Source organism: Notamacropus eugenii, chromosome 2 (genome assembly GCF_028372415.1).
Source record: "Notamacropus eugenii isolate mMacEug1 chromosome 2, mMacEug1.pri_v2, whole genome shotgun sequence".
Lineage (NCBI taxonomy): Eukaryota > Metazoa > Chordata > Mammalia > Diprotodontia > Macropodidae > Notamacropus > Notamacropus eugenii.
The window spans coordinates 211855388-211873947 of NC_092873.1; the positions used below are offsets into that span (position 1 = coordinate 211855388).

Genomic DNA, 18560 nt, shown 5'->3' on the forward strand with positions numbered 1-18560 from the left:
ATAATATTTTTATGGTGGGGGTAGGGGTGGACTCATGGGTTCTAACTCGAAATAAAGTGCTAAATTTTAGTTGGAGGCTAATGAAAAAAAGTAATTTTTTTTTCTATCCAACTTCAAAGACTCCTTGAAATCTATTCATAGAACTCTTTGGAATCCAAAGAGGCCAGGGTATGAACCCCTGGAAAATGATTCGCTGACCGTGCTACATATTTAACTGGGCATAACTGACAGACAGCTAGTCTGTCTAATTAGGATGTAAGTAATCAGTGTGGGGGCAGCTAGGTGGTGCCATGGATAGAACACCAGTACAGAAGTCAGGAGGACCTGAGTTCAAATCTCACCTCAGAAACTTGACACTCACTAGCTGTGTGACCTTGGGCAAGTCACTTAACCCCAACTGCCTCATCCTGGGTCATCTCCAGTCATCCTGATGAATATCTGGTCACTGAATTCAGGTGACTCTGGAGGAGAAGTGAGGCTGGTGACCTGAACAGCCCTCCCTCACGCAAAACAAAGTCAAGTTCCAGTCATGTCATTATTTCTCCGATAACATGGTCTTCTTTGACAACGAAGGACAAACACACAAGTAATTGGTGTTCATATCTATCTACTATACCAACATTTTTGGATAACTTTATAAAATGGGAAGGTTTAGAGAGATTTTTAATTGATCTGAACATTGAAGATTTCTTTTCAAATCAAGCTTGCATTATTTTAGTACTATTAGTATGTGGCATTTTTTTAAAGATCCTTTTAAAAGCCTTTACTGATTCTACTAAAGTTTCATTTCAAGATGAAAGGTTTCGCCATTGGAGTCCTGCTTTGATACGTACCTGAACATGGTGCAAAGGTAACCCTCAGTTTTCATCATCTAGAAAAGTAAAATACAGGCCCTGGATAGTCGCAATAAGCTGCCAAGGCTTCAAGTATGGATCCAGTAATGTTTATTGTCTATTTGTCTGTTGTCCAAGCATTAACCTAGGTAAGTATAGACAGGTTTATCACCAGAAAGCTAACCACAAGGTAACTTTTTTTTACCCACATAAATTCATGAAACCATCTAAGAAATGAAAGGATTATGATCTGCATTTGTAGAAGGAATACCCAATATTAGTCTAAAAACAAACATTAACTAAGGACCTACTGAATGTTTGGCACTGTGCTCAGTAATAGGGATACAGTGACAAATATTATATAGGGTTTGCCTTCAAGGAACTTATAGCCTAACTAGGGGAGATTTGTATACACACAATTATAGACAGATACAAAATACGAGTTAATTATCTATAAGCTAATGTGAAGGGAAAGTCTCTATAAGCTAGGGGGATCAGTACAGACATAGAAGATGGTAATATGGAGTAAGGCTGGAAAGTATAGATCTTAAACGTATTGAAAGTATAGGGACTTCTAATACAGAGAAGAAAAAATGAGGCAGATTATAATTAGTATAGCTAGTTCTGAGAGTAAACATTTTCAAAAGAAGTATAGGAATATATCAAAGGTATAGGACTAAAGAATTCCAGAAAACATTTTTGGCTCTTCACTGCATTTCCTTTCCTTGATGTTGCACCTCTGCTTCTAATATGATTACTCTGACTACTCTATCATCATTCCATGTAATCAGGTGCCTTTCCTGGCCCTTTCTACTCCTTTCCCACCATTCCTATCTTTCCCTTCTCCACCCCCCTCCCTTGCGCTATATCTTTTCATATTTGCATCCCCATTGGCTAGCATAGTATGCACTCAATGATTGTTCACCGACTTGTAACTATTGAAGTGACACATGAAATAATTTGTCTTAAAACAATCTATAAATAGCTAGATCTATCCCTTAACTTGCAGTTGCACTTCTCAAAAGGAAGCCAAAGGATCGTTTTACATGTTAGAGAGTTTTAAGAGCTATGATAAGTATAAATACATAAGAATATCATGGCTGAAGATTGAACACTAGATAATGTCCCAAGTAAAGAATGAGCCCCCTCTCATTTTGCTTTTTATTCTTAAGGTTAATTGTTTGGTTATAGAATGACATCTGCCTTGATTAGTACCATTAGCACATGAAAGGGCATTTGATGTGCTGGGATGAAATGAAAGACTTGTGGAAATGATTTCAAAGTGCATAGATTGCATAATCATTGGCAATTTTTTTCCAGACCAAGTACTTGGAGGGCTTAGTAATTAAAAGCAGCCAGTGACTTAACACTTCAGTATTCATGGCCCTGGTCATTTCTCAAGACCTCGCAAACAGCCACAATATTAGGCAAAACTGAAGCAGATGGAAGTCCAATCACCAAAACCCTTGCCTTTTCTATTTTGAGGTCTTTCCCCTAGAGGCATTTACTCTCTCTCTCTCTCTCTCTCTCTCTCTCTCTCTCTCTCTCTCTCTCTCTCTCTCTCTCTTTTTCTCCAAATCTACACAACTTTGTACTTGTGCTCTCTTCTCCTCTTTTATCAAAATTTACTTTCAGTCACTGATACTTCATATCTTAATATGAATATAAGTGTACATGTGGCATTGAGTTTCAGACTTATTTCTAATTTACTTATAAAAGACATTGCTTCCCCTTCAAGGAATTTTAGACATTAGCAAGCAAGTAAAGATGATTTAGGGCCCCGGAGACCTTCCCAACATCTTTAAAATGACACCACACCTCCAACATTTGGGCACTAACAATTTTGTAGTTTAAAATCACCTTACACCTTTTCAGCTCAACTTATAGCCCACAGAGGGCAATGTAACATGCCAAATATACTACAGCATTAGACACGAACTGCTATGATGAGACCAGAGAGCACTAACCAGTTAAAATGAAGTAGAAACAATTTCATTTGTCTACATCTCAAGGTGCTCACAAGGTTCTACCAGCATCATTTTTAAGGACACAGAGGACCTTGTTTATGGGGATCTCAAAAGTGTTTAAGTCATTAAAGTAAATCTATCCTTCCTTTCCCAAATGATAAAGATGAATTAATCAAAAAATGCCTTTATGCCTCAAAAAGTAGAATACTGACCATTTATATGTGTTGTTCAATGTCATGCAATGTTGTGACCTGATTGTCCTTCTTCAGAATCAATGCCAAGACACTGTGATTGGAAACCTACCATCTTCATGAAGTATTTCTGGCATTTAAAATTCATAAAAAAAACCTGCTTTGGCTTCATTAGGAGAACTGTCTAGAGTCAACCTATTGATCAATCCATACACATTTATTAGGCACCTACTATGTGTCAGGCATGGTGCTAAGTGCTAGGGATCCAAAAAGAGGCAAAAGGCAGTCCTTTCCTGAAGGAGCTCACATTCTAATGGGGAGGATAGCATGCAAACAAATGTAGATGAAACAAGTTATAGAGAGGGTAGGTAAAATGGAGCATTTAAACAAAGAGGTACTTATGAAGTAGACTACAAAACAACAAAAACCAATTTTTAGCTCTTGGGAAAGTTGGACCCTAATCATTGCTTTTAATCTGTGGAAACATTTTTCAAAGAAGTCACAATGCTGCTGTGAGGGCTGAAAGCCAAATGCTATTCACCAGATGAACAACAGCCATCCATGCGGTTTTCAGTGATCTGATAGCATGAAGGGCTCAAAGTCTTCAGTAGCATTTTGTTATCTCTGAATTCTTTCATGCTGACAATGCTTGGGTAGAAAACGATCTCTCTGTCAATGTCATTGTTATTTATTGGCATTCAAAAGAATCACTCTCCTCCCTCCCCCAAACCCTTCCTCCCAACTACTGAATAGGTTTTCCCAAGAGATTCATTGAGCTCTACTCTCTCTGCTTGGAGGCAGCCCATGGAGAGGCCCTGAGTATTGGTAAGATTTACAAATCTTTCTGAAGAGGAGCTAGCTTCTAAAACACAGAAGCTGCCAGAAGCAGAGCTCTATTGTGAAATGAAGATTGTAGGAATGCAGCCCCAGTGACTATTGCAAGTGTTGAAACTTGGCAAAGACGAAAATGAAACAGCACTCATGAGTAGCTTTCCAATTTAAAAAAAAAAATTAAGTACATGCATAATCTAGTGGAGTGTCTGGACTGCAACAGCTTAAACAGAATGTGGGATTCAAATTGCATTCACAGTAAATGGCTCAAGGAATTGTTGAGCAAGTAAAATGGCAATCTGTAGCTCAGAGCCTGCTCTCCAAAGAGAATGTTCTTTGCAAGGGCATGGTTTGGAATTGTCTAATGAGCAGAAGCAAATAGGAAAAGCAAGACAAAAGGTCCTCTCTAATAACCTTCCAAGGAGAATAGGGAAGAGACCTGTGGATTGGTTTCCTTCTAGAAATGAAAAGCTGGTTATTAAAAAAAAGGAGTAGGCCAATCTTTTTGGCTAAATTGAATGCACAATGAGTGAACATCTGTTCTTGTCAGATGACATCGCCAACAGTTTCAGAGAATATATTTGTCAAGTGAATTTTGTAGATCTCTCTCATATGTTTAACACAACTCAAGTTGCCATCCCCTTTACACAGCAGTCAGATTTTTCAAATGTTATTAGTACCTTATGCCAGTAGCCCTTCTGTCCCCCATAAAGCATAATCTCTTGAAACAGAAATTACAACTACATGACCTTATACGTTGTTGAACATTTTTGGGGTACCATTTTGTCCTACACTTTTAGCGAATTACAGATGACTGAGCTCAGTGCAACCCAGACCTAGCTAAGACGTTTACTTATATCTCTTCCTGAAAGTCATGTGTTTGTTGCTGCATGAAAAGATATGTAGAAAATGAGGAGAGAGAGGAAATCATCCATTATGTTGACTGAACCTGAATTTTCATTTTTACAGATTCAAATTGGAAATCCTGAATAAAAGAAGACTCTAGAGTCACTTTATCTTATAAAATTCTAAGAGCTGTGATAGACTGTTACAAAATTCTCTCTTCCCTGAGGTAGGTGCAAACAAAGTAAAAGATTTTTTGTGGGGCTGAAAATCAGAAAACAAAACTAGGTATATGTGAATATCAGTCAATCAAAAAGTTAGTCATAACCACCCCGCCCAGCTTCCCCTCCCCCACCCCCTGTCCTAAGCTTTTTTTCTTAATTGCTCCTAATTTTGTCACCTTTTAGAAATGATTAAAGATTTCTTCTTTCTGACTAAACCGTCTTTAGGCTTTTCAAAATGATGTCCATCACCTGCAAGTCAGGTGACTTACAGGTCACTGATGACCTATCCACTGTGCCAGTGGATAGAGTGCTGAGCCTAGAGTCAGGAAGATCTGAGTTCAAATTCAGCCTCAGGCACTTACTAGTTGTGTGTCCCAGAAAAAGTCAGTTATCCTCTGTTTGCCTTAGTTTCCTCCATGATAAAATGGGGACAATAATAATAGCACCTACCTCCCAGGGATGTTGTGAAAATCAAATGAGATATTTCTAAAGTGCTTAGCACCATGCATAACACAATAGATAAATGCTTTTTATAACATTTTAATCATAGCTCTTGTTAGATGTGGAATGAGCATTAGAGATCACCCAACCCCACCCTTTTCATGTTATAGATGAGGAGAATCCCAAGGAAGATTATGTGACTTGACCAACTTCCCAAAATCAATTAGTGAGCAAAGTAAGACAAGAATTCATCTACACTCAGTCCAAGTTTAGAGCCCTTGGCTAATATTACACCACGTGGGTGAGATTTCTACTCAAACCTTCCAACATTCTTTTTGGCAAATCAGTATTTCCTTTAGCATTAATATGTGTAGGGAGATATGAGGATATCCTTTCCAATGTCATCAGCAGAATCAGTAGTGAATATGGAACCTTTTAAGTGATATTATCTATTCCAATTGTATTTCACACATGAAAAGTTGAGACCCAGAAGACTAAGTAAATTTCCCAAGGTCACTTAGTAATTTGTTAGGAGGATAAGATTTAAAACAGGTCTGCTCACTCCTACTGTATTGCCCTTTCCATCATACTGTGTTGCCTCTGATAGTTTAGAGGCTCATATTTCTAGTCTGAATTATAAGAGTAGAAGAATCCTGTGATTTGACATTTTCCTAGTCACTAATTGTTTTATCATAGTTCATCATTATTTAATAATCTATTTCTAGCTTGAATTACAAGAGTAAAAGAATCCTGTGATTTGACATCTTTCTAGTCATCAATAGTTTCATCATAGTTTATCATATTTAATATTAGTAGTAATATATTTATATATTATTATTAAATATTAAGAATATTAGATATGATATTATTCACTATAATATTATTTACTATGATAACATTATTTACTAATTAATAATATCATTTACTATTTAGTGCAAAGTAAATATTATTTACTTGTTTTTCTGCAAAGCTTCAGGAATTTAGAGGATCTGTCATCATCCAAGATTATGGCTAGAATCCCTGTGTACTAAAAACAATAAGATGGATGACACACAGTGTTTAATTAAGTGCTTGCTAGATGTTGGGCACTGTGCTAAGCACTGGGAATACAAATATAAGCAAAATTTTTCTTTGAAAGACAATCCTTGCCCTCAAGAAGCTTATAGTCTAGTTGGCAGGAAGAAGACAGCATGTCTAAGGGTGCTGAAAATGTGGAATTTATGGAAGTGGGGAAGGTATCAGAGAGGGACTGAGGAAGAAACATGGTCTGGAATATCATGGACTGGTTGGGTTTGAAGAGAACTTGTGTAGGTGTCTTCTCAAATAGAGGTTCAGAGAGGAACTCAGTCATCAGAGGAAGAGGTCTATGGAACGGAGGGGTGTCCAGCATAGGAAAGACATAGAGACATAGAGAGGAGTGTCCTGGGCTGCTCCAGGATTGGAGAAAGCATACTGTCTGGAGGCAGGTGATGCTTCCTCATAACTTAAGCAAGAAGTCTACCTATTTTGGTGAGGCAATTTGGAAGATGGAACCAAAATATTAACTTCAACTACAGTGTTAGAGTTATAAGGAACTGTTGGAGTTCAACTGAATTCAGTTGAGTTATCAACCTTCTCATTTGAAAAGGATACTGAAGCCCTGAGAGGAAAAGCCTCATTATTCTTCTTTCCTGTCTTTTGTACCCTAACAAGGATCTTTTTGGAGATATTCTCCATGTTTCTTTATAGCCTCCTAGAATTAAGCCTTGCACACAGTAGACACTCACTGATTTAGTGTTTAATAAACAAAAATGGCCTTATTTTTAATAACCTACTGAAAGCTTAGAATCATATTCAACAAAGCCTCCTCTAAAACGAAAATGTTACTATAGTCTCTGGAAATTTATCTTTCCTCCTCATATATATGCCTCACAAATGGTCTGACTCATGAATCTGTGCCATGTGATTGACACATTATGGTTGTTTAATATCTTCTAAAAAAACACAATGAAAATAAGAAGAAAACTTCAACCCAATGTAATACCTTTCTCTTAGGGAATTCAGAGTTCTTGATAAACTCCAGTTGCCATAGACAATTTAAGTGACTGTCAAACCTAGGAGACAGATTTCAAGTTGTTGTGCTCCCAGGGTAGTAATTTTGCTACAAAACTGCTTCTTGGCATAGTTTTCTTTTTCAATCTCTAGAAGAAAGATTCTTGAGAAGCCTCCTAAAATAGGGCTTTGCATACAGGAAGTAGCCAATAAGCACTTGTTGACTGAATGAGTAAAGCATAAAAAGAGGTTTTTTATTATATTTAATATATTTATTCAATATATTAATTAATTACTATAATATATTATATATAATATAATATACAAGGTAACTTTAGAAGCAAAAGGCTTGGATTTGAATTCTGTTTCTGACACATGCTCTGTGTGTTGGGGTGTGTGTGTGTGTGTGTGTGTGTGTATGTGTGTGTGACACAAGACAAATCACTTAACAAATCATCTGGAAAACTCTCTCTTACTCTAAGCCGAAGAGAAGGTGCCAGCCAACCTTCGTGGGACAAATTTCTTCATCTAGGAATTCCCTGTAACAATGAAATCAGTCTTAGTCTCCTTCACATACCAGAAGCCTAGGAACAAACCTTCAAAAACATGTTTTCTAAACCAAAAATGGTATAATAAAAATGATGATAACTAATATTTATATAGTGTTTGGGGGATTGTAAAGTACTTTTCATACTCTTGACATCTTAGTCCAGATGGTATTTTGAGCATATGCATCACAAAAAAATGGGCTGAATACTCAAACCTATGTCAGGGCTCCTATCTACAAAAAAAATAGTTCCACGTCTCTTTCTAGTGTCTCTTGATCTGATCTTTGGACAAATTTTTCTGGTTCCTCAGAAGTGCTTTGGCAGAAAAAAAAAATGTGCCAGCAGAGGCCTCTTTGTCATTTACAAACTAAAAATAAAATAAAATGAAGCAAGCTCTCAGCTCCCATTTTCATTTCACCTAACTGAACCAGCCTATCCACAATGGCCATTATCACACGTGTCATTTTTCAGTAACACAAGAACCTTTAGGGAGATGTTTCATACCCCCATGAATTTTGCCTGTAACCAACATCACCCATTTATATATTACATATCACTGGCACCTGTCTGCATGCTTGGCTGCCAGATGACTCCTCATCAACAAGAGGTTTTGTGTGAACATCAAAAGACAAGTGTCTCCCCTGAGCCTGCTCAGGAGAAGCTACTGAATTCAAATGACAGCAATTCATTCCTTGCCACATAAAATCTTGCTCCTCCTCTTCTCCAAAATTTGTTAGACTATATTTTCCCTCTGACGCTATTTTCAGCCCCAGCTTTCTATTGGTGGGTAATCAATGATTGTAGGGCCATAATAAAAAAAAGAAAGAAAAAAAAAGGCATGCCATTCTTTAGAATGACAGAAAAAATGCTGTTCCACCATTTAAAAAGTGGCATTTCAACCAATGTCCAATGATTTTGATGGCTTTACCTCCGTCTAAGCTACCTGAACTTTAGAGTATAATCATTTTCTGGCAATAAGAGAACCCTTCAAATATGAGTAAAGGACATTCTAATTTTTCAAAGTACGGTAAATGCCGACTATTGTGAAGTTCATCGTGTTCATTATATGGAATGTCATCCTAAAATATGACAGAATCACAAGAATTTCTTTTTCCACTAAACATTGAAATCCAGTTCTATCCTTTCCTTTTCTATCCTTTCTATCCTGTCCCCTCTCATGAAAAGAAAAAGAAAAATTCATCTCAACCATGGCTTTTATAAGGATAGTCAGATAAGTGGTAAATGCTATTGGACTGGATTTTCTTAATATAAGCAAAAGTGGATTACTGCTGGATAGAGCCTGTGAAATGATAAAGATCCAAGAAAGTTAAAAAATGAACATTCATAGGAACTCAGTTAACAAGATATTGACAAAGATGTAACAATTCTTCTAGAACTGTTTTGCCTATCCTCACTTGCACTTGTGGTGCAGATCCCCCAAAGGGCAGCTGCTACTCGTAGTTAGCATTCTAGAGGTAATTTTGTAGCACTATTGTGCATAAGTCCTAACTGATATGCTCCCTTTTGATTTTCAGCCAGTTTCATACATACAAGGAAACAGTAAAAATAGTACAACATAGTACTACAGGGTATAAAAAAATTAATATTTTTCCAAATACCTATTAAGATTTGATCTGGGGGCTAGAATTAGTCCTCAGAAGCTTGTTGACTTTCATAGCTTAATAAATCCCCATAAATACAAATACAGACCTGAAAATATTCTGGAGAATTCAACCAATAAATGATACTGAAATCAGATCATTATCACAGACCTATTTCCCATAATCCATCAGACATAAAACTGATAAGAAACTCAAGAATGTTTTTAAGAAATATTATCATATTAAATTGTAATTTCCAAGCTACCTTGAATGAAAATCTTTCAAAATATAGACAATTAACAGCAGAGATCAAAATCATGTGGTAATAAGGAAAGGTGCATGTTTTCCTTCTTGTTATGCCTGCTACTAGAGTTAAACAGAGATGTTTTTATTGAGCCTATGGAGGATTAGCATGTATCCTAATATGTTGATTCAGCTACAGAGGACCTGATTTTATCCTCCTGTGCAAAATACTCTTTCAAACACTAAATATAAAAGAACAATAGTGACCTATCCTGGGGACATTTCTAGCTGAATTACAACAAAAAGATGAAGATATGATGACAATAATAATAAAGATGATGATGGTGGTGGTGGCAACGATGATGAAAATTGTAAAAGAGACTTACTAGCAAACTGAAATCAAAGTTAAATGGGAAGAATATTTTTACAGCAATTAATACCTATCTAAATGCAATATTTTTAGACCCTTTTGAAAAGACCTAAAGAAATGTGTAAAGTATCATAACAGAAACTAGTACAATATTAACAAAACACAAGGTCCAACCACTCTTAAGGCAGCTACATAAAGGTAAATACTTGCTTTTCAGAAAGGAGAAAAATGATTCATAGACATTCTTAGAATGCATAATGAAGTCAAAAATTTACAGAAATACTTCTAGAACAAGCAGTCATCACTTCGCCAGTAAATAGTAAAAGATAGTAAAATAAGTACATACCAATAAATTTGCCAAATACAACCAAACATAGCTTACCTCCAGATTGACCTGATAAAATGGGTGAAATCTAAAAGTCGAGTCAAAACAAATTTAGCTAATAAAGTCAATAAAGAAATGTGTGGGGTTTTTTTTAATGACTGTCATGTCCATTTGTTTGTGGCAACAGAGAGTCTCATGACTGCTATGAGTCAGAAGTCCTTGAATCCAAATCTTCCTAGGCCAACTTTCCATTTGCTATACCACCCTGCCTCTACTACTGCAAGGAATCTCTATAAAAGTTCTTATATTTTTGTGCCCTCTAAAAAACCTTTTATACTTCCCTCAATTTGTAGAAGTAAAACTGAGTTCTCAAAGGTTAGCCAAGTCTAATGTCAACTCTGGAAGATAAGGCTATGTGTATGGTCCCAATGCTGGGCTGTCTATGTCCAAATGCCAGCCTCATAAGGTAAAGAGATAATCTTCCACTATCTATCACTAGATGTATAATCTAGAGGAAAGGCCTGTCTCAGTCCTCTCTGTCTCACTATCACTGTGTCTCCTGTTGGAACTCCCAACTCATGACAAAAAAAGAATTATTTAAGTTTCCTTGGCAGGACTCAACTCCTAATTAGTAGAGAAACACCAGTCACTAGTAGAAAAGCTTAATTCTTTAGTCATGCTACCTAGGAAAGAAAGATAAATAAATGTCTACTCTCAACTTTTATAGTGATAAGTAGACATGTATTAAGGAAGCGAAAAGATGGTGTTAAGAATACTTTTTTTACATTATCCATAAAAATTGATACAATTGTTGGTACTCTAAATCTATCTCTTAACCTCTATTTGACTTAATCCATGGGAGAGGGAAATGGCAAAACACTCCAGTACCTTTGCCAAGAAAATCCCATGGGGAAGGCCCATGGGGTCCTGAAAAGTTGGACTGAAATGAACAGCAACACTCTAAATGTGAGATCTTTATCCAATTACTGATAAAAGCAAAGGCTTGCAGACCACTCAAAAGCTTCACAGCTGTCTATCACAAATAATCTCCTTCAATGAGAGAGTCAGGTAAATGAAGGGGGAAGGGAAGAGGAAGAGAGTAAACATTTATGTAAGAACTATTATATGCCAGACACTGTGTTCAATGCTTTTTACAAATACAATATAAATTATATATACAAATATATATATAAATTATAAATAAAATATAATACAAATTGTAAAAATAAATAAAGATAATTCTCATTCGATCCTCCTGACAATCCTGGGAAGTAGGGGTTATCATTATCCCCTTTTTACGGCTGAGGAAATTGAGACAAACTGAAATTAATTGACTTGTCTAGAGTCATACAATTAGTAAGTATCTGAGGTTAAATTTGAATTCAGGTCTTCCTGATTCCAGGCCTGGAACTCTATGCACTGTGCCCACAGTCCTACTAATTGATTCTAATGAATTGGAGACCGTGCTATATGAGGAACATATGGTTGGCTTAAAAAAGAGACAAGTTGGGTGGGTAAGGTGGTCATGATATGAAATTTTAAAAGCTGCCACTGTCAAAAAGAAGATCATTTAAACTTGTTCTGTTTGGTCCCACAGAGTTGGACTAGGAAAAATGATTTAAGTGTAAGGGAAATCTTACTTCCATTTAGGTAACTCAAAAGTTGAATGGACTGTTTCATGAGATAATGGCTCTACTCACTAGAGGGATTGAAATGAAATCTAGATGATCATTCACTGGGGATGCTGAAGAGTGGTTTCTTGCTTAGGTTTCATTTGTATTAGATTGTCTCTGAGATCCCTTCCAACAATGTGATGCTGCATTCTTTTCTAAAACTAAGCATCTGGAATAGATGACCTCTGAGGTCTCTTCTAGATCTGTGACCCTGTGAATTCTATTACTGCAATATAGTATTAAATTTTCTAAAGATCGCACAGTGATAATGCCAAAGTCTATTCTAGATTAATTTCCAGTTCTCTACTGCATCACCTGGTTGGCACTTAGTGTTCAGAAAGCTGTGGTCATGGATGTGTTTCCAGAAAGGACTAATTGTCTTTTCTGCTTATATAGTCACTGAATGCACCTTTAAATAAAACCAATCATCTCTCAAATGTGTGCTTTGGACAAAAGGAGGACCAGGTAAGAATGTCCATATGTAGAATGCAAATATATCTCTAGTATCTGAGAAAACAGCTCAAAGCACATACCTCAATGTTGGTACACAAGAGCATCATTTTCCTACACAAAGAAAAACTGTAAGTGCCCCTTTTTTGTGATTTATTTATAATAGCCTATGATTCTTTTTATCATAAAGAACAAATCAGCTTCTAAACTTGACACACACATAGAACATCATTGAAATTCATCTGTCTTTTGGGCACATGACCCAAAAACACAATGTGCAACATCCTATCCCAGCACAAGAAGCTTTGGATAAATACTCTGACAAAGCCCATCCCATCCCATGACTCATAGATGTCTTTTTTAAAATAGGTTCCAATTTTGGAATGATATTGAAGGAGTTAGTAATCATTTCTACCTAGAGCTATCAGCATTCGATGCATGATTTGTGTTGGAATGCATTTCTCCTGATTCTTCCTAGCAAAGCTCATTCTTTTTAAATATTCTATGAGAAAGTCCATGTTGCCAATCAAGACTGAGTGGCTGCTTGCCTTTCAGGGGCTACTCTACAGATGACTGATTACCTTTTAACAATCACTCAAGATTTCAGTTTCATAATGGAAAATAAAATGTTCTCAGAGTGGCCTGGCTGGGACCGTTATAGAAAAGCTACCGTCAGGCTGACATGTGCTTCTATTAACTATATTTCCTGTAGTCAGACAGACAATGAGAAATCTGCTTTTGAATTTGGGACCAATTATAACATGCAGCTGGTTGAACAGGCACATTTTTTTAATCCAACATAGTCATAATGTCAAATCTATGATTAGAGTGGTCTCATGTTCTTAGCTAAATGAGGGTAAATTTATTTCCAACTATATAACAAACCACAATTCTTGGCTTCTCCTTTTTTTAAATTTTAATCCCTATCAAGTAGGTCTGATTCACACAGGTTTGACAAGAGGGTAGATTAAATTCTGGTCACTCAAGGTAAAAAATATCACAGTCTTGGCAGTTATGGGGAAAATAGCATTGCTATATTTGTATGTAGTATAATGTTAGGTATAGCATAAGTTTTAAATCATTCTAAAGTTTGATTACATTGAAAACTATGACAACAACAACTTCAGTCAGAAAAAAAAACAGGGTAGGCTTTTGCTAAAAGCTAGAAAGCCTGACCAAAAAAAAAGAGTCAGAAAATGCATATTCCCCATGGAAAATAGGAGGGGAAAGAAAATTGCTAGTGGCCCTCCTAAAGGAGACAAGCTCTGTACTTATTGAGAGGCAACTAACTATTACAGGAACTTCTGCAAACAGAGGAAGGAAATTGAAATCTCATGAATGCTTTTTTCCACCCTTCTTCTCTCTCCTGGCTAGAGGAAAACCAGTTCATAGTAGAGTTTCTGGTAAGGAGAATCTACAAGTAAAGTAACTCTCCCTAGATCTTTTGGGGACCAGCAAAAGTCAATCCTAGATATGGGTTGGCTATGGGTCCTAAATATAGGTCCATAATAGATGGACAACAAATTAGATTTTGCTGTCTTGGGGAAACAGATAAGAACAGGGATTTTTCAGGAAAGAAGTTCAGAAATATTGTTAACAAGAATATCAGAACTAAAAGAGTTTGGGATCCTCTGTTGCCAGAGTTGCAAGCATCTATAGGGCTTGTTTGGAACTGGAAGATTCCATACTAAATGGGGCTCCTAACTATTTAGATTATAACAACCAGAGGCTTATACCAGATTTAAATGTAATCCTATACTTTTTAACTTCAATTAACAAAAAAATAAGTTTTCAACTTACTAAAAAATTTAGGGGATACAAAATGCCATCAGTGTGGGTATTCTTTCCATAAGTGCAGATCATAACTCCTCTGTGCCACAGCAGATAATTCAAGTTGCTCCATACTTTAAAAAAAAAAAGAATAAAAAAACATTCTTGCCTGGTGTCAGTGATCAGCCTTTTCAAACTTGGCTAAGATGGTGCTCATTTGACAGATACACAGACCTTTGCTGAGCCCTTCTTATGAATCAGAGTAAGGTTTTAGAGGACTGATGAGAGATGCAGTTAGAAAGACTAGACAGTGCAAAGACTAACAAAAAAAAAGAAGCTCTAACTCCAGCTTCCACTGTTCTGGTGATGTCGTCCCTCACAACACTGTTCCCTAGGGATAAATATTACAGAAATAAGTTCTCCCTTGAGTTAATTGTTTGAGGCTGAAACATAATTTCAATGATAACTAATTGTACATTAGTTTACAAGATACTTTTTCTACTTTTATGATATAAATATAAATTGAAACAAGTAAATAAATCAATTAATGATGACAGTGATGATAATTATAAGACCATTTATACAATTCCTACTGTAAGCCAGGCATTATACAAATATTATCTCATGCGGTCAATGAACAAATATGTATTAAGCATCAGCTGTGTGCCAGTCGCTGTGGTTAGAACTGGCAATGGACAGGCAAAAAATGAAACAGTCCCTACTCACAAGGAGCTTACAGTCTTTGTTATAAACAGTAATTATATGAACTATAAGTTTGCAAATATTACCTTTCAACATAGCTTTTCTCTCTGCGTCTGTCTCTTTTTATCTCTGTTCCCCCTCATGTATGTGTGTATGTGTGTGTGTAATAGGTATATATTTTAATATAATTATATTATCCTGGCACTAATTGCCTGGAAGGTCAGATTACATTTCACTCCCCACTACTCAGGATTCTAGGGTTGGGGTGTGTGTGTGTGTGTGTGTGTGTGTGTGTGTGTGTGTGTGTGTGTGTGTGTGTGTGTGTGTGTGTGTGCATGTCTAGGCTCTCTGAAAATGGTTCCAGCCCCTAAATTATGTTTTCCCAAGTATAAGGTAGTTCCCCTATACCACAGTTTCATTTAACCACTAACATTCAGATTAGCTTTTAGAAAGAAATGTGTACTTCAGAATGAATAACCACAAACATATGGACTTATTTCTAATACATAAGACACATAATCATCCTACTCCCTGCACCACCTCAGACTCTGGGTAAAGAAAGGGAATTAAATTAATGGTTTAGCTGGTTCCTCTAGACCACACAGTCCCAGTTCTATGTCTAAACTCCTGTCACGTCTAACTAGCTCCAGGCACCCTGGTTTCTTTCAACTTCTTTGCCTGCCTGGCAAACTGTACTCTCTCCTTGCCTGTGTTCCTGACTCCAAGGTTGCCACATGGTCAGAGCAAAAGAGAGAACAGAGGAAGGAGGTTCTTCCTGACCTTCATGGTTCCCTCTTGATGGGTGAACTGTGATCTTCCCGCTATGGTCATAGCAGAAAGTAATGCACAGCAAAGAACACAAGCCAGAAATTGAGGCAAAAGATGCCAATCATCTCAGCCTCACCATTATAAAAAATTTCAGATATCTGTTTTGGTTATGCAGCCAATCAAAGGAGGCTATAAGCATCCACAGCTTAGAGGATCAAAGAGGTCTTCATGTTACTCTGTCTGGGCATGTCCAGATAAACCCAAGTTACACACATACATTTCAAAAGAACACTTCCAATAGTAATCTGTAGAGTTAACACAGTCTTAAATTGCAAGTGAATGCTAATTTTTCAAAATTAGATGTTTTCTTTTGCAATTTTTTTTCTGAAGGAATCATAGATTAAAAAACTATAAACTACAAAAAGTTTTATTTGATGATCAAGCAAGTAACTGGAGCTGGCCAAGGTATTTGTAATACCAATTAGATGCTAAAAGCAAAATAAACAAAAAAAAATCTTGAAATCATACAAAATCAGGTGACATCTGCATATCATAATATTAATGTTTGTTTTATTTTATAGAATTATTTCAAACAATCAATTTGTTTTTGTTTCCTCATTTTTGTCTTTCCCCAATTAGCTTAGATGAATCTGCTACTATTCTTCCTTCCTGACAGATCTAGATAATTTATTAATGTGGTAAAGTAGTAACAGATTTTTTTTAAAACCATTAATTCAGATAATTGTATTTGGGAATACAATTTTATTTTCTGATGGTGGAAGGGAAGTGACTCTCATACATCTTGAAGGAAAAGAAAAAAACAGAATGCAAAGTAACATATACTATGAATCAATACTTAGATACTAAGTTGAATCCAAGTTCAAGTCAACAATTTCTCCGTCTCTAGGTTTTTACATCTCTTCCAGTGCTATTTTGTTTTTGTTGTTTCTTTACTTTTTAAAAAAATATAATTTCATTTTATTTTTTCAATAACATGTAAATAAACATTTTTAACATTCTTTATTTTTATTTTGAATTCTACCTTCCCTCCTTCACCTCCTCCTTGAGAAGGCAAGCAATTTGATAGAGATTATGCATGTGAAGTCAAGCAAAACTTATTTCCATATTAGCCATGTTGTAAAAGAAAACAGACAAAAAAATAACAAAAAATAAATAAAGTTTAAAAAGGATGTTTCAATTTGCATTCAGACGACATCAGGTCTTCTTTGGAGGTGGATAGCATTTTCATCATAAGTTCTTCAGAGTTGTCTTAGATCATTGTATTGCTGAGAATAGCTAAGTCATTTACAAATGATCTGCATAAATTATTGGTTACTGTGTACAATGTTCTCCTGGTTCTGCTCACTTCTCTTTATATCAATTCATATATGTCTTCCCAGGTTTTTCTGAAACCATCCTTCTGATATCTTTTGGTAAAATAATACATCACAATCATATAGCACAACTTTTTCAGCCATTCCCCAATTGATGTGCACCCCATCAATTTCCAATTCTTTGATACCACAAACAGAGCTGCTATAAATATTTTTGTATAAGCAGGTTCTTTTCCTTTAAAAAAAATCTCTTTGGGATACAGATCTAGTAGAGGTATTGTTTGGTCAAAGGGTAAACAAAGTTTTATAGTCCTTTTGGCATAGTCCCAAATTGCTCTCCAGAAAGATTGGATTACAACTCCACCAAGAGTGCTTTAGTGTCCCAGTTTTTCCGTATTCCTTCCAACATTTATCATTTTCCTTTTCTGTCATATTAGTCAATCTGATAGATGTGAAGTGGCAGTTCGGAACTGTTTTAATTTGCATTTCTCTAGTCAATAGTGATTTAGAGTATTTTTTCATATGCTCTGATAGCTTTGATTTCTTCTGAAAACTGCCTGTTCACATCCTTTGACCATTTATCAACTGGAGAATGACTCATTCTTATAAATTTGACTCAGCTCTCCAAATGTTTGATAAATGAGGCTTTTTACCAGAGAAACTTGCTGTAAAAAAATTTTCCCAGTGTCCTGCTTTTTCTCTAATCTTGTTTTTTTTGTTTTTTTCAAAAACTTTATGATTTGATCCCATCAAAATTATACATTTTACATCCTGTAACACTCTCTATCTCTTACTTGGTCATAAATTCTTGCCTAATCCATAAATTTTATAGTTAAATGTTTTCATGCTTCCCTAAATTGCTTATGTATCACCCTTTACATCTAAATCATGTATCCATTTTGACCTTGTCTTTGTATATGGTGTGAGATATGTTGTAATTTAAATTTTCCCTTAAGTACTACTTTCTCCATATCTCATAAATTTTTGTATGGTTTCTAATTGTTGTCATTCTCCTTAATGAAATTATTGTTTTTATTTGTTTTTGACTCATTCATTCTTTAGAAATAGATTAGTTTCCAATCAATTTTTTTTCTTTTTGCAAATTTCTGTTTATTTTTAAAACAATTAAATTTTGTGAAGTGTCCACATGAATTAAAGAGCACAATCCCTTCAGTGTGATATTATACATATCCTACAAATCAGTTAAACACTTATGAATGAAAATCTATTAATACACTCCAAATTTCTCTAGGTATTATATTTTAATCATATTGTATTATATTATAATTATTGCTCCTTTTGATCCCAAATGTTCACTTTATTTCATTGCCCATGCTTGTGTATAGTTGAAGCTTCAGATGATGTTGAAAGCAAAATAACTTATCTCAAACTGGTAAAATAAAAGTCTACATGAT

At 35.7% G+C, this 18560-nt stretch overlaps 1 protein-coding gene across 1 annotated transcript in view; it reads right to left on the minus strand.

Moving 5' to 3' along the window:
• THEMIS (thymocyte selection associated) overlaps positions 1 to 18560 on the minus strand; it is a 233251-nt gene that overhangs the window by 76493 nt on the left and 138198 nt on the right. The window lies entirely within an intron of this gene.